A 14,809-nucleotide genomic window follows, 5' to 3' on the forward strand; every position below is an offset into this window, starting at 1 on the left:
CAGTATGATCTCCCTTATCTTCATCCTGTTACGTTTGACTCCTGTGCTCTTCTGCTGCTTAAGAAAAAGAAGCCTCGTGGTGTATTTTTCTCAAACCATAACTACTGCTCTTAATTAAACTGACTATTGACAAAATTCAGTAGCTGCACTTTTAAACACTTCATAATGTAGATTTTCATCTATAGGTCTCTTCTGGTTCTTAAGCTTTTCTCGCGTGATTAATCCCAAACTTCAATCTTATAAAAATTGGACCTTGATCCACACCTCAACAAAATGTTTCTCTGAGAGTATCACAACCGTATCAGAAAAACCTAGCCCTTCAGGAATAGCAACTAATATTGGGGCTATCCTTGCTCCAATAGTCAGTTTGTTCTTTTCAGAAACACTACAGCCCACTTTGCAAAAACCTATTTTACTTAAACAAGAAATCTGCCCATCTTGAGGACAAAATACTGGCTTGCTCCTGATATACTTAATAATACTTATACTCCCAGTATAGTCTGTACCCCGCTAGAGTACTACTTCTTACATAAACATAAGGCTTACACCCTCCTACTAACTTACCCTGTATATTGAATCTAATTGTTAGAGGTTTTCAGGAGCTTAAAATTACCACTCCTCCAGTGGCTCATATTTCTCTGAGAGCAGTACCCACAAACCAAGAAAATGAGGCAAGCACAGACTCACAGGCTACTTGGGAGAACACCCAGGAGGGATAACTGACTTTCTCTGCATATGTACTGTGAATGAAATTCAGTCCCACAACAAAAGTAACACAACTGAAAAAGACGCTCCAAACTCTTTTCTCTGACTTTAGCAAACATTATAAATATCACAACTTCTGCTTTAGAAGCTCAACCAATTAAATTTGAGTTCATTAGCCAGAGTTTTCATGAACAATCACATAGGCATTGATTTCCATTTAGCTAGCCACAGGGGAGTTTGTGTTTAGCAATACTTATTGCTCCATCTGTATCCTTCAGGATAGTAGAACATGAGTAGGATAAAAGATGATAAAACCACCTGGCTTTCTAAAACAGACCCAGCTGGATTATTCTGGGGTATTTTTTCATTGCAGGGTTTTATAATCTGGGGCCCTGGCTTCCAGACTTAATGCAAAGGTGAATAATCATTTTGTTTCTGGTAATTGTTTTTTTGGCAGTTGGTCACTGTACCCTGTCCAGAGTCTTAAATGTTACTACACAGTCATTGTCATGGCGTATGATTCAACAACTTATCCTACAGCTGGAGGACAAGGAAAGATTAACCCTAGTCCCACTACAGTCCATTCTCTGAGTCAGCAGGATCCCAGCAATAGTAAAAAAAAAAAAAAAAATCTGAATATCATGGATTAACATTCCATGGCCTAACTTTGCCTTTGACCAAAAGTGTTTGGGTTGGGGGACTAAGAAAATAAACCTCTGGCATCTGGAAACTGGCCTGACACTAAGAACTAAGCCTCAGTGTTGCTAGGAGCTGGCCTGGCAGTCAGAGCTATGCCATAATATTTTCCTATTGAGCATAAGCAATCTCATAGAACACCAGCATCACACAAGGTCACTCTGTGACTGTGATGAATGGAGACAAAAAACAAGACCGCTTCATAGTCTTGTCTAAGCACAGAGACAGTGTTACTGTGCAAACCATAAACATACTAAACATCTCCCTCTTCCAACTAATTTGAGGGACTGCTGCTTCTTTTTCAGTTATAGCTGTAGCATCACTCTGTTCTTCCTTCTTCTAGATAAGGTTCATTAAGATACTCAATCATAGAATTATCCCCCCTGATATCATCCAACTCAGTAAAGCCCTGCTTCTCTGAACCTTCCTCAAAATCACTTAACACAAGCCCAAATTCTGTTAAGTCCTAACAACATCCTCTTACTGAGATACTCCACAATTTCCCATTATGTGTGTTCTCCCTTGTTGCAACAAATAATAAATCCAACTTTGCTTAACTATAGGAATATTCCCAGTGATGTTCCCTGGCTGGAGAGCATTGACATATTAAACTAAAGGAACTATGTAAGTTCTATGCTAGTTTTAAATTTACTGTGAGTGGAGTGCATTCTCAGTTACTAGAATTCTGGTTTCTGCTCTGAAGCACAATACCTCCTGATCAAAGATTGATTGCTTTGTAGGTTCAAGGCACGTGCTAGGAAGTAGGAATGCCATCTCCAGGCACCAATCTTTCTATGTCTAAGCAAGCGCCCCTGTTGATATTTCCTTCTAGCAGTAGTAGTAGCTGGTGTTAAAGATGGCGCTGCCACAAGAAGACAGGACAGGAGCTGAGGATCCTTTTTCCCTGAGAGCACGGAGAAACCTGGCCATCCACTATAGTAAGATTAAACCCAAGCCTCATCATTCAGACTCTTCCTATTCCCTGGGTTCTCCAAACTGTTTCCCTGCTGTTATCTCTTTGGAGAGTTCAGCTTTTGCCCAAATCAGGATTCAGGCCTTCCTGTTTCTCTAGGAAGGAAGAAACTGGGCAAGGATGCACTCAATGCAGGAACAGAAAGCTTTAGTCACTGAAAGAGAGTGGTGATTCTGAGCACACTGTGCTTGGAGACATCAAAAACCACACACACATACACTTTTACCACACATACAATTTTACCACCCATAATACATTGTAGTGGCTCCAGCTCTGGCAAAGAGTGCTGTACAAATGTTGTTTACAGATTTATTTATTTATTTATTTATTTATTTTTGGCCGTGTTGGGTCTTCATTGCTGTGCTCGGGCTTTCTCTAGTTGTGGCGAGCGGCGGCTACTCTTTGTTGTGGCACGTGGGCTTCTCATTGCAGTGGCTTCTTTTGTTGCAGAGCATGGGCTCTAGGCACGTGGGCTCAGTAGTTGTGGCTCGTGGGCTCTAGAGCATAGACTTCAGTAGTTGTGGTGCATGGGTTTAGTTGCTCCACGGTATGTGGGATCTTCCCAGACCAGGGCTCGACCCCGTGTCCCCTGCATTGGCAGGCAGATTCTTAACCACTTAACCCTGTTTATAGATTAAGTACATAGGTACATCAATGAATAATAAGTTTACCTTGCCTGCTGCCTGAGATTATGGCAAAGGGTCCTAGCTAAAAACGTTAAGCATAAATTAGGTACTGATACTGCACTCAGAAAAAAAAATTACTATTATTTGTGATAGCCATCTATTGAAGCAGAGGCCCAAAGGATGGGAAAAGACAGGTGGAGAACTATGGAGAGGATGAGACCTACCCATACACCTTGAACAGACGGTCTGACAACTGAGACTTACAGTGCATGTTCCTGGCTATCACTTCCTATAGCAGGACTACACCTAAATGAGTGCATAAAAAGTTGAAATTTGCCAATTCAAAATGGTATAGATTCCCATACCACATATCTAATGTGCCCACAGAACTGAGAGGCTGATCAGACTACACCTGCCCACTCATGGGGCATGCCCACTCCTTCATCTAGGAGCCAGGAGGCAGTGAAACAGGGGTAAGGGCATCATGCCCTCCATTCCTCCTCCCACATTCATTGTCGTTGCCTCACCCTCCTCCACTTCCTTTCTTCTTCCCCGTCTCCTTTTCTGGATAAACAGAGATGAGGAAAGCAAAAAGCTATCTATTAGGAAGGAAAGAAATCTTAATTGGGTTTTTGAAGTTCAAATGTAGAGCAAAAGGCAGATTTCAGTAAAAAATGAAGGATCCGATTCACTAAAACCATAAAACACGAGATCACATGCAAACAACTACAAGGTCTTTGCATTTTCTGTCCCCTCAGATACCCCCTATTGCTCACTCTTTTACTTTATTAAGGTTTCTGATCAAACGTCAGAGGTCTTCTCTGATCACCTGGTCTAAGATGGCATCCCTATCCCCACCTCCTCCTTCATTCTCTAACCCATCACTCTGCTTTATTTTTCTTCATACATTTATCATTAGCTGACATTGTATATGTTTGTTTATTTTCTATTTCTACCCACTAGAATATAAACTTCATGAAAGCAGAGACCCTATCTTTTTCACAACTTTAACACCTGGAATTATGCCTGCTATATAGTTGCCCTCAATATTTGTCCAGTGAATGAATAAATGAATGCTATTTTGGTAATCCTCTCACAAAAGGAATTTAAAAGGAGCAAGAGGCATTCTCACCCATTCTACCATAGATGTCTGGAAAATCAGATGTGAGGGCTTCCAGACTTTGGTGGTGAGGCCCAGAGATGCCCAAGGCAGCTTTGATACCCACTGAAGACCACAAGGCCTATCAGGCAATAGCAGAAGCAATTATAGAGTCTAGTGGAGGAATTAGTGCTCCAGAGATGAACAACCTAGGAGAAACTACAGCCATGCCCAGATGAGGCCAGTGTGACCATGGGAGAAGCTGTCCACTGCTGGAGTGGCAACAATGCCACCCATCACATGACAGCTAGCTAGGCTTCTTGGGAAAGTCATGAATGACAGACTGACAACTTCCAGAAAAATCTGGAGGCAGGGCTGATACTCATCTGATATGCACAGGTACAGCCATATTGGCTGTTAAAATATTGAGGTATTTCCATATTCATTGGTAATTAGCCAATGCCTCAAGCACCCTTCCCGTCTCCACTCCCATTACTTTCTGGTACCCCAGATCTACCTCCCTAGGATAGAAAAACTAAAGGGTTAATGCCTGTTATAGCTTGAGCCTCTGGTTTGATTGGCCTATGCCCTTGCCATTCCAGTTGTTAATTATTTTAATATCACCACTACCTGGGGGCAAGGGGGAAATGAGGCACTATTTGAAGAAAGAACAGAACCAATGAATTGGGAGATTACTATTAACTTGGGACTTATCTGAAGCCAGAGGCTGGTGAAGTTTTAGTTTGGAAAAACATTATGAATCTCCAGCTTGCCAGAGCTGTGCTAAGGGAAATCCATGGAAAAAGTCTCCGACGACCTTTGAGCCAGAACATGTGAAGCATGTGGGCCCTGTATGGCAGTGACAGGAGTCATTAAACTGAGCCTACTGCCTGTAAAAGATGAAACTCTGGGCTACTTCAAATTGCAGGGTCAGCTGGCTTTCTCCTATCAAAAGATTCACTTTTCAAACTGAAGCCTTTAAAGGTTCAGGCTTTTGTTTTTAAATGGGAAAAGAGTGTACATAGGCAGATTACCCCAGATAGTCAGGTTACAACAGAGCTAATCAAGTTACATCCCTCTTTATCTACCTGTCAGGCCTGAGGCTGTGCCTTGTCACCTTGGCATCTCTGGGTCAGCCCCAAGTCTCCAATGGCATTTACTCAACAAATATTTATTGACCAACTACTAAATGCCAGTCACTTTGCCAGATACTAGAGCAACAGAGACTGAATGACACTTTCTCTGCCTTCAGAAGAGTTACAATCTATGGGGCGACGTAGTCAGACTTGACCCTTAGAAATCAATGTCCAGTCTTGCTTGTATCTCATTTCCAAAGCATCACTGGACTCCACCATGGTGATATTTTTCATGAAGCCAGTAATAAAATTATGAATTGAGGAACTTCAGTAATCCTTGTAATAGAGTTAACCATAATATACTGTATAATTGAAATTTTGAGAGGGTAGATTTTATGTGGTTCTTACCACAATATTTTTTTAAAGTCATTTTAATTGCCATTGCTCTCTATAGTGTATGAACCAAGCCTGGGACTGGTCAATATGGCAGAGCTCTCATTGAGTCCTTCTGCTGTGATTGCATACTGTGACTTTCTCCAAAGATGACTCTTCAAGAATGTATAAAGTTAGGTATAAGTGAGGAAGTAATTAGATCTATCAGCTGGTGGCAAGCTATCCCAATGTCTACATCTGAAATGTTTAAGCCTGTCCAGCAGCTTTCACATTCCAAGCGAACAGTCTGAAAGACAAACTGGTGTCACATGGGTCTGAGCTTTTTAGAGAACAAACTGGAATCATCCTTCAACTACAGCACCCTTTAAACAAATGGTTGCATCCTTGAGTTATACAAATATGTCCCTATATCTTTTCACCCATTGTCCTTAGAAATCAAAACATATGATGTTGTGGAGGAGAGCCCTGGTAGAAAAAAGGAGATCCCCTAAGGAAGTTACAACAGTACTTCAGATGATGATTGAAAGAACGGAGGAGAGGAGAGAACAGATGCAAAAGCTATGTAGGGAGTGACATCAGTAGTACCTGGTGACTGGATGTGGGGAAGAGAGGTGGAAAGGAAAGAGTAAAGCTAAATCCCAGGTTTTGGTTTGGGCAACTGAGTTGATGATAGAAATATAGAAGTAGAAAGATGCAGCTCTGAAGGGAAAAGTCATGTGTTTAATTATGAGCATTGAGTTTTAGTTGCCTGAGAGATACCCAGGAAGGAAGTTCAGTTAGCAGCTATATATACAGATCTAGGACTCAGGAAAGAGGGAGGTGTAGGTTGCTGACAATGAGCATATATGTGTTAGAGGAAGTCATAACTCAGTACATGTGCCAAGGATGGAACCCTGAATAATACACACATCCCAAGAGAGGAAGAGGTGAACACAGACTAAGAAAGAACTACCAGAGGGATAGGAAGAAAACACAAAAAGAGTGGTATCATATAATACAGGAACTCAAAGAGTTTCAAGGTGGGAGAAGCCAACAGTATCAAATGCTGCAGAAAGATAAAATAAGGACTGAAAAGTGTCTATTGAATTTGGCATTAAGAAATTTATTGGTAACCTGCATAAGAAATTATTTTGATGAGATAGTAAGAGGAAACTAGTCCAGCAGTTGAGAAATGATTGGGGGTGAGGAAGGTGAGACATTGAGTATAGAAAGAAGGAAGTTGCCCATGAAAAGAAAGGAAATTGATTAGGTAGTAGCCAGGGCAGGAAAGGAACTATTGGGATTTTTTAATATTGCTATGCTGAGAAGACTGACCCAAAGGAAAGAAAGACATTGAAGCTAGAACACAAAAAGGAAATTGATAAAAGCAGAGAGAATTTTGGGTGATTCAGGTGGAGGAATTACCCTCAGACAAGAGAAGTATGTGGCTTTCTCATAAAGCAGAAGAAAGATACGTGCCAATAAATATCATTTACTCAGGAGAGTGGGGCAATAAGTTTATTGAATTCATGTTTCCTGGTTTTTATTCATGTTAACCAAAGTGTGATCCACAGACAACCTTCATCAGAATTACCTGAGGTATATATTTTATGAAGAATCCCAGCTCCCATCATGCAGAGAATAAGATTCAGGGAGTCTGGATTGGTGCTCAGGATCTGATCTTTAAACTATCACACATACCACCCCCAGGTAATGCTGATGCACGGTCATGGTAGAGAATCACTCCTTCCTTTTCTCAAGGACAATATTCCCCACCCACTATAGAAAGCCATCCTTCTCCCTGCCACCCAGCAGCCAGGGAATAGACATGTGACCTAGATTCACACATTTGGTTGCTCTCCTCTGTGCCTTTGACTCTTAAGGGGGTAAGGCAGAAACAGTTCAGAACTTTACTACTCGAAGTATAGTCTGGGGACCAGTAGCATCACCCAGAGCTTGTTAGAAATGCAGAATCTCAGACCCCATCCAGACCTACTGAATCTGCATTTTAACAAGAGACCCAAGTGATTCGTAGGCACATTAAAGTTTGAAGAGCACTGGTTTAGAAGTAGTAGTAGTGAAGTCGAGAGTTCAGCAGTAGCAACAACCAATGGAACAAGCAGAGATATCCTCACCAACTTGTTCTTCTGGCATGACCTTAGTAATGGGTTCTACTCCCCCACCTTCCTTGGTTCATGCCTTTCTTGGTCAGCTATTCACACAATGCTGTGTAACAAACAAACACAAAATCTTAGTGACCTATAATAAAAAACACTGTTTCTTGCTTGTGTACCAAATAGTTGCCTGGGGATATCTGTGTCGTCAGTGAATGACTTGGCTGAGGTGACTTTTCTCCACAAATTTTTCATTATTCTGGGACAGGTTACCCAATGCATGCTCCTTCTATGACAGAGGAAGGAAGCTCTCAGAGGTAAGTGGAAACACCAATCCTTCTTAAGGCCGCAGGCATTCCTCCCACACTTCATTGGCCAAAGCAAATCACATGGGCCCATCCAACTTCATGCTTCTCCCATGGAGGCTGATGGAGGAGAAGTAATAAATATTTACTGAATGATAAACCTAACATATGATACCACCCCTTTTCTAAGCCTGGCTTCCAGCTTTACCACTGGTTCTAGGACCCCTGCAAAATCCCTCCAGGAGGTTCCTTTTCTGCTGCAGCTAGCCAGAGCCAGCTTCTGTTGCCTGAAACCAAAAACCCTCACTGACTGATCCACAGGAGGAAGTCTAAGCCAAATGGGGGAGAAGGTGGAGTCCCAGGATGCAGCTGTCAGACTTGGAGAAGAAGCGCTTGGAGACTAAGTGCACACGATGGTGAGATGGCATGAACGGGTGAGTGGAGAAATAGGGGGTTTTGACTGGAGACCAAGTTACTGGTGTTTAGAATGTCCAGAGTGTGGCTACAGGAGTTTAAAAGGCCTCAGGTGTGGCTACAGGAGTGAGTTCCTAAAACAGTTCTCCTTATGCACTTACTAAAACCCCCTAGGATGGAGACAAAAGCTGAATTAGAGAGAAGGTGGGCCAGATGCCACATTCTCCCTGCACACTAACCAGATGAGTGACAAGGAGGACAATATGGACATCAAAGGGACGGGGGAAGGGAAGTCTATGGTTTTCTGAGTGCCAGGTACTATGATGGGTATTTTACAATCATCACCTCCTCTAATCTTCACAACAATTTGCCAAAGCATTTTACAGATGAGGAATCCAAGGTCAATAAGTTAAATAATTTGCCCAACATAACCCAGCTAGTAAGAGTGGGTGATGTATGGTTCCAAGCCCAGTCTGACTACACAGTCTATGCCCCTTCCTGTTTAACCATGTGGTGTAGAAGCATCCAGTGGGGCAGCAGGAGCAAGCACAGCCCAACTCCTAGTCCAGTTGTAAGTGGAACATGGGAAACTGTCAACCTTCCCTGCAGAGGCTACAAGGACAGCCATGTCCTCAGGAGCAAACTAGGTATCAGTTAAAGGCAGAATGAGGTGAGTGGCTGTGGCGACGAGGGAAGGCTTTCAACAGTTGTGGGATAGGTTTTGGGAAAGGAGGTCAGCAGGAAGAAGAGCTAAAGAAGACTTGCAGAAATATGCAGAGGAAAGCCCTGCAGCAACAGGAAATGGGAGGAGCTCACCTGTGTGGATGTGGCTGAAATGAAGAAACTTAGAGGTATGGAACTAGTTTCCATCAAAGACAATTTTCTATAGGGGAACAAGAGTGATCTAATTAAATCTTTAATCTGAGTATTTCATGTCTCTATTCAAAACCTCACAAGGGCTTTCAACATCACTCAGAATAAAATCCGAAGTCCTAACCAGGGCCTACAAGAGCCTACATGATCTGGCTCCTACCCGGATACTTCCAGATCTAAACTTCTGCCCATCCTTCTTGCTTACCCCACTCCAGCCACGCTGGCCTCCTCACTGTTCCACAATATGCAAAGCCCACTCCCACTTCAGGGCCCTTGCACCTGCTGTTCCCACTGCTGGAACACACTACCACAGAGTCTCTGCTCATTTTATCAGAGAGGGCTTCTCTAGTAACCCAATACACCCACACCCTTACCTATGCTTTATTTTTCTTCTTAGCACTTATCACTACCCAAAATTTGTTTGTTATTGTCTTGTTAATTCCCCACCCCACCCCCCATTAGGATGCAATCTCCATGAGAGAAGGAATTTTTTTGTCTGTTTTGCATGCCACTGTATGCCTAGTGCCTAAAACAGTCTGGCACAAAAAATGTGCTTGGTAAACATTGTTGAATGAAATGAATGGAGATTGAATTGAATTAGCCAGTCAAAAGTTTCTGAATAGAACTTCAGAATAAGTTTGGTTTCACTGAAGCTGATAAAGATGTCTGCCTACTAGGGAACCTTTAATTTCCTCTCCCACCTGGCTCCTGGGAGTATTATGTGAGCAGAAAGTGAGGTGCATCTCAGGTGCTTGAGTGGGTGGAGGCGAAGCTGATTACAACCTGCAGTTGACTCTTGGTGGCAAGCTCTCCCTTAGGAGGAGTCATTTCCACTGATGGCTAAGTTAATAGCTTCATTTTTATAACGCTTTTATAATCAGAAAAAGAAATTATAAAAGTTAGTATATGGCATATGTAGAGAGAAATTTTGTTTTATACATGTATACGTGTGTCTGTGTGTGTGTGTATATATATATATATAATAATTTTAGTAAATGATAAATCAGTAAGGACAACATAGACTATGCAAAAAGTTTCTATTCCTGTAAGTGCAAAATTACTGTCTCAACTCACTGATCCCCTTGAGGGTTGCTACCACGTTACTGGATCACAAGTGGATGCTACTATCAGCATTTGGGTAGGTAACAGTGGTGGTAGGCAGATCAAATTTAGTGAAGAGAAGTGCATATTGTTGAGTTCATGCATAGTATCCATCCCCACAACTAGGACCACTTTGTTCAGGTGCCCATGCTCCGGACTGCATTCTAGGCACCTGCTACCCGTAGAAATTCACTGTTTCTCCACTGAGTTTCATGAGCTACTACTTTCCTCTCCCCCAATATTAATTGAAGTCTTACTGCCTTTTGCCTTATCTTGGTCTGATGATCAATTCCAAATACCCCATATTTCTTCAAGGGTCTTTCGCTTGGGACACACTCTCAGGTAACAATTTCTGTTCCATTTGGTGTTCTTTGATTATAAGCAATAGAAATGACTCTGGTCAGCTTAATTAAAAGAGAAATTTATTGAAAAGATATAGTCTAGCTCACATACTACGTGAATCAGAACAACCCAGTCAACTCACAGAATTGTGAAAGGTAATAAATTGTTGTTTTAAGCCATTAAATTTTGAGGTGGTTTGTTACCCAGCATCAGATAACAAAGCATCCACCTTATATAAAATAATAGAAGAAAGATACAAGGAAAATTAAGATGTATAGTTCTAAATAGATATTTATTCACATATGTATATGCATAATGTGAGGAAAATAAGATGACTTCTAGTGTCCTCATTTCTGTAGCTGGGCACAAGTTACACAGCACTACTATGATTCTATAATGTCTATTTCATGTTCTCTTTCAGCAGACATCTCAACCAGCTGGGCTTTTTTACTCTTGGGGTGACCCAAACCACCATTTCTGAGGGGTCCTTCCCATATAGGGTTGCTGCAATCTTTCACTGACTTTTATTACAGATAGAAAAAAGGCAATTTCAAGATCAATAGCAGCCTACCAGATACCAGGGGCTGTATTGATTTTTCTCTGATAAAGAGATCACATTTGAATCAGCAGTTACAATCAAATTTATCATCTGATTAAGCTTATGGTAATCCAATAAAAATATCTAAGACACACATCAAACAGGTGAGTGAAATGGAGATGTGATAAGAATCACCAATTATAAGTATTCCAAGTCTTTGATGGTGCCTAGTCACCTAAATTCCCCCAAGGGACTTGATATTGTCTTTAGTTTATAATTTTGGTAGGGAAGTAACTCTTAAGAACTTCCATTTGGGACTCCCCTGGTGGCGCAGTGGTTAAGAATCCGCCTGCCAATGCAGGGGACACGGGTTTGATCCCTGGCCCGAGAAGATCCCACATGCCGCGGAGCAACTAAGCCCGTGCGCCACAACTACTGAGCCTGTGCTCTAGAGTCCGCAAGCCACAACTACTGAACCCCCATGCCACAACTACTGAAGCCCACGTGCCTACAGCCTGTGCTCCGCAACAAGAGAAGCCACCGCAATGAGAAGCTCACGACCACAACAAAGAGTAGCCCCCACTCACCGCAACTAGAGAAAGCCTGCACACAGCAACAAAGACCCAACACAGCCAAAAATAATAAATAAAAAAAATTTTTTTAAAAGGACGTTCCATTTGGTTCTTTCTACCATAATAGACATTATATCATGGGTCAGAGAGCAAAGTATATTTTTTTATCAGGAGCTAAATGTCTCTACTCCAACTATAAACTCAAGAACTAGGAAAATAAACACAGGTGGATTTGAAGACCCATTGGGCCCTTGTGAGAAAAATGATAACGAAACTCCATCACATAGCTCTCATAAGCCCCACACTGACTGGCAGACCACAGGGGAACTCAAGTTCCTTAAGGGATTAACTCTGGCTCTGAGCTAGTAACTAATAATTCCTGAGAGGTCTGGGTGTTTCTCTTTCCCTAGCTTCAGTTGCCACAGTAAGTAGGCATGAGTCCCTTTGGGAAAGACTAAGAAAAAGAGTTTTGTAGGTATCTAAGTTATCACATGGTACTTCCACAAGGGTTCCTGATCTCTCCTTCATTCAAGGGGTCCTAGGACATTGAACTGATTCAGTAATGGAAAGGAGGTAAGAGGCCATGACTCTTCACTGCAATGGCTTATGTCAGGACTCTTTTCATACACCTAAAGATCTTTCCTGTTATTGCAATTTTAGTAGAACCTCAGTGGGCTCTTTGTTTTGGCCCTAAATACCCCATGTTAGGCATTATCAAAGTTTTCTGTGGGTCAAATTATCCTGATTACCACTCTAGCCTTTCTGCCTATTGTGGTAGCCATGCTCACCTTTTTCCATTGGTTAAGTGCCAAGCTATAGCCTCTGCCATTCTGAGATATGATTATCTCCATTGAAATCAAGGAATGCATTTCAATAGCAGAATATCTCACCTCATCCACAGCTTACAAAGGACAGCTACTATGGTTCCTTTTAGAGATATAGGGCTCTCCACACCAGTGTATTTTTCTAGGCCATAATGAAGGGGATGTTCTCTGAGACTTCTTAAGTGACTTAATTAGGAGAGGGGTGAGTGAATGATAAATCCACATTTAATAAATCCACTCCAGAATACCAAAATACCGAAGTCTTTGGATTTCTCTATGCCATACTGAAGACTTTCTGGTATCTAAACTTCATGTAGCATAAGCCACACCAGGTTTCAATCAACCAACTAAGCCGTTGGAGCCTCTAAAATTAATTTAGACCAACAGAATCATGTCCCTAATCTCTTGAACTCCATGTTCACATATATTATACATTTTGTGTTGAAATAAATTAGCAAAATTTTGCAATTCTCTTGCTAAGTAATTTTTGACTTTGTAATTGGTCCCCTGGGACATGGGACAATATGACATATGTCTGAATGTAATGAGAGGGGATAGGAGGGGTGTGAGGAGAATTGGCATTCACTTGCAAGGAAACTATCTCAGGTAAAGTCATAAGAAAGGCTTTTCAACCAGGGCAGGAATAGGCACATCAGACAAAGGCAGGGAAGAGGGGCTTCTTCTGCTATCAAGAGAAGCTCAGTGATGTTTAAGGTACTTTGTATCAGCCAGATCCTCCAGCTTTCCCATTCCAATCTCATAGTACCACCCTTTTGCAACTGATGCCCTAACTTTTGCCTAAAAGATTAGATAAGACTAAGGGTTCAGTTTATGTTAATCCAGAAACCCACTCAGCCATGTGGGACTACCTGAAGAGATTCTTTTAGAGCAGTCGTAAGAACTCTTTGATTCTCTAACTATGCCTCGAGGCAAGAATTTAACACCCAAAGACTTTCATTTTCTTTCTTTAAGCAGAGTTAGAAATAGCCAGTCCAAGCCACAACATTTATATTTCTCTGCCCTTCACATGGTCTATCACAGCAAGCACTTTGATCATTAAGATATTGTCTTTTTTTTTTTTTTTTTCAGGCTGCACCGGGTCTTAGTTGCGGCACTCAGGATCATTTACTTGTGACATGCAGCCTTCTTAGTTGCAGCATGCATGTGTGATCTAGTTCCCCGACCAGGGATCGAACCTGGGCCCCCTGCATTGGGAGCGCAGAGCTTTACCCACTGGACCACCAGGGAAGTCCCAAGGTATTGTCTTCAATATGTACTTTTCACTCCAGACAACCACAGATGATAGTTGAAGTAATTGTTCACCACTGTGTATGATGCACCATTCTAACAACCCGTTCTCTGATGTGAAACACCCAGGTCAAATGACCAATCCCACTTTCCCATTTCACGGAGGTAGTACTGTCTGCAGTCACAGCTGCTATTGGTCAGGATTATTTGCTTTAGCCAACAGACTCTACTCTAGCATGTTTTAATAAAGAGAGGTTTGTTATATAATATTGTCTTAAGAATTTCCAGGAAATTGGGGGTGATAATGCAGCCAGGAGAAACACCCAACCTCACCGTGGAAGGTCCCAGTGGAAATTCCACTGCTACCACTGCCTTTCATAGACATGTATGAGGCTGGAGAAAGACAGTAGAAAGGAACTCCAACACAGCTTCCCCCAAAAGAATCAAATGCTTCCCCCACATGATATGCATAGCCACTTCTCACATAGCTCACTTCTAGCAACTAATCCTTCACAGGTGTATTAACTTGGATGAACTAATTGGAGTCTGGGATTTTGTTTTAGTTTTCCATCCCTGCTTCTATGGGAAAGCATGCTAGAAGAGGGATGCAACGGATATTGAATTACCCAATCTTCATTCCTGCAGCAATGAGAAACACTTTCTGCCCAGTAAATATACTACTGAGAGTCTACCTCATGGAAACGAAAGAACTCACATGTAAGGATTTATGTAAGGATGTCTATTACAGATGCTTTGTAGCAGCAAAAATCCATAAACAAAGTGAAGGCCCAACACTAAGAACATGGTTGAATTATTTACAGTCCATGCGCATCTCTGAATGCTATAATTAAAAAAAAGGAAATAGAGTTTTATAAGGTGAACTCTATTCACCTATTGGAGCCATTTCCTTAGGATGTTGACAAAAAAGCAA

General features: G+C 41.8%; 1 long non-coding RNA gene across 1 annotated transcript; it reads left to right on the top strand.

The window, feature by feature from the left end:
• Positions 1-7,927: 7,927 nt before the first annotated feature.
• On the top strand, positions 7,928-14,547 carry LOC141276387 (uncharacterized). Its single transcript, XR_012325882.1, has 4 exons — positions 7,928-7,978; positions 8,288-8,400; positions 13,720-13,887; positions 14,442-14,547. It is a non-coding gene; the product is annotated as an uncharacterized lncRNA (long non-coding RNA).
• Positions 14,548-14,809: the final 262 nt, after the last annotated feature.

The sequence above is a fragment of the Tursiops truncatus genome, chromosome 14 (assembly GCF_011762595.2).
Source record: "Tursiops truncatus isolate mTurTru1 chromosome 14, mTurTru1.mat.Y, whole genome shotgun sequence".
Lineage (NCBI taxonomy): Eukaryota > Metazoa > Chordata > Mammalia > Artiodactyla > Delphinidae > Tursiops > Tursiops truncatus.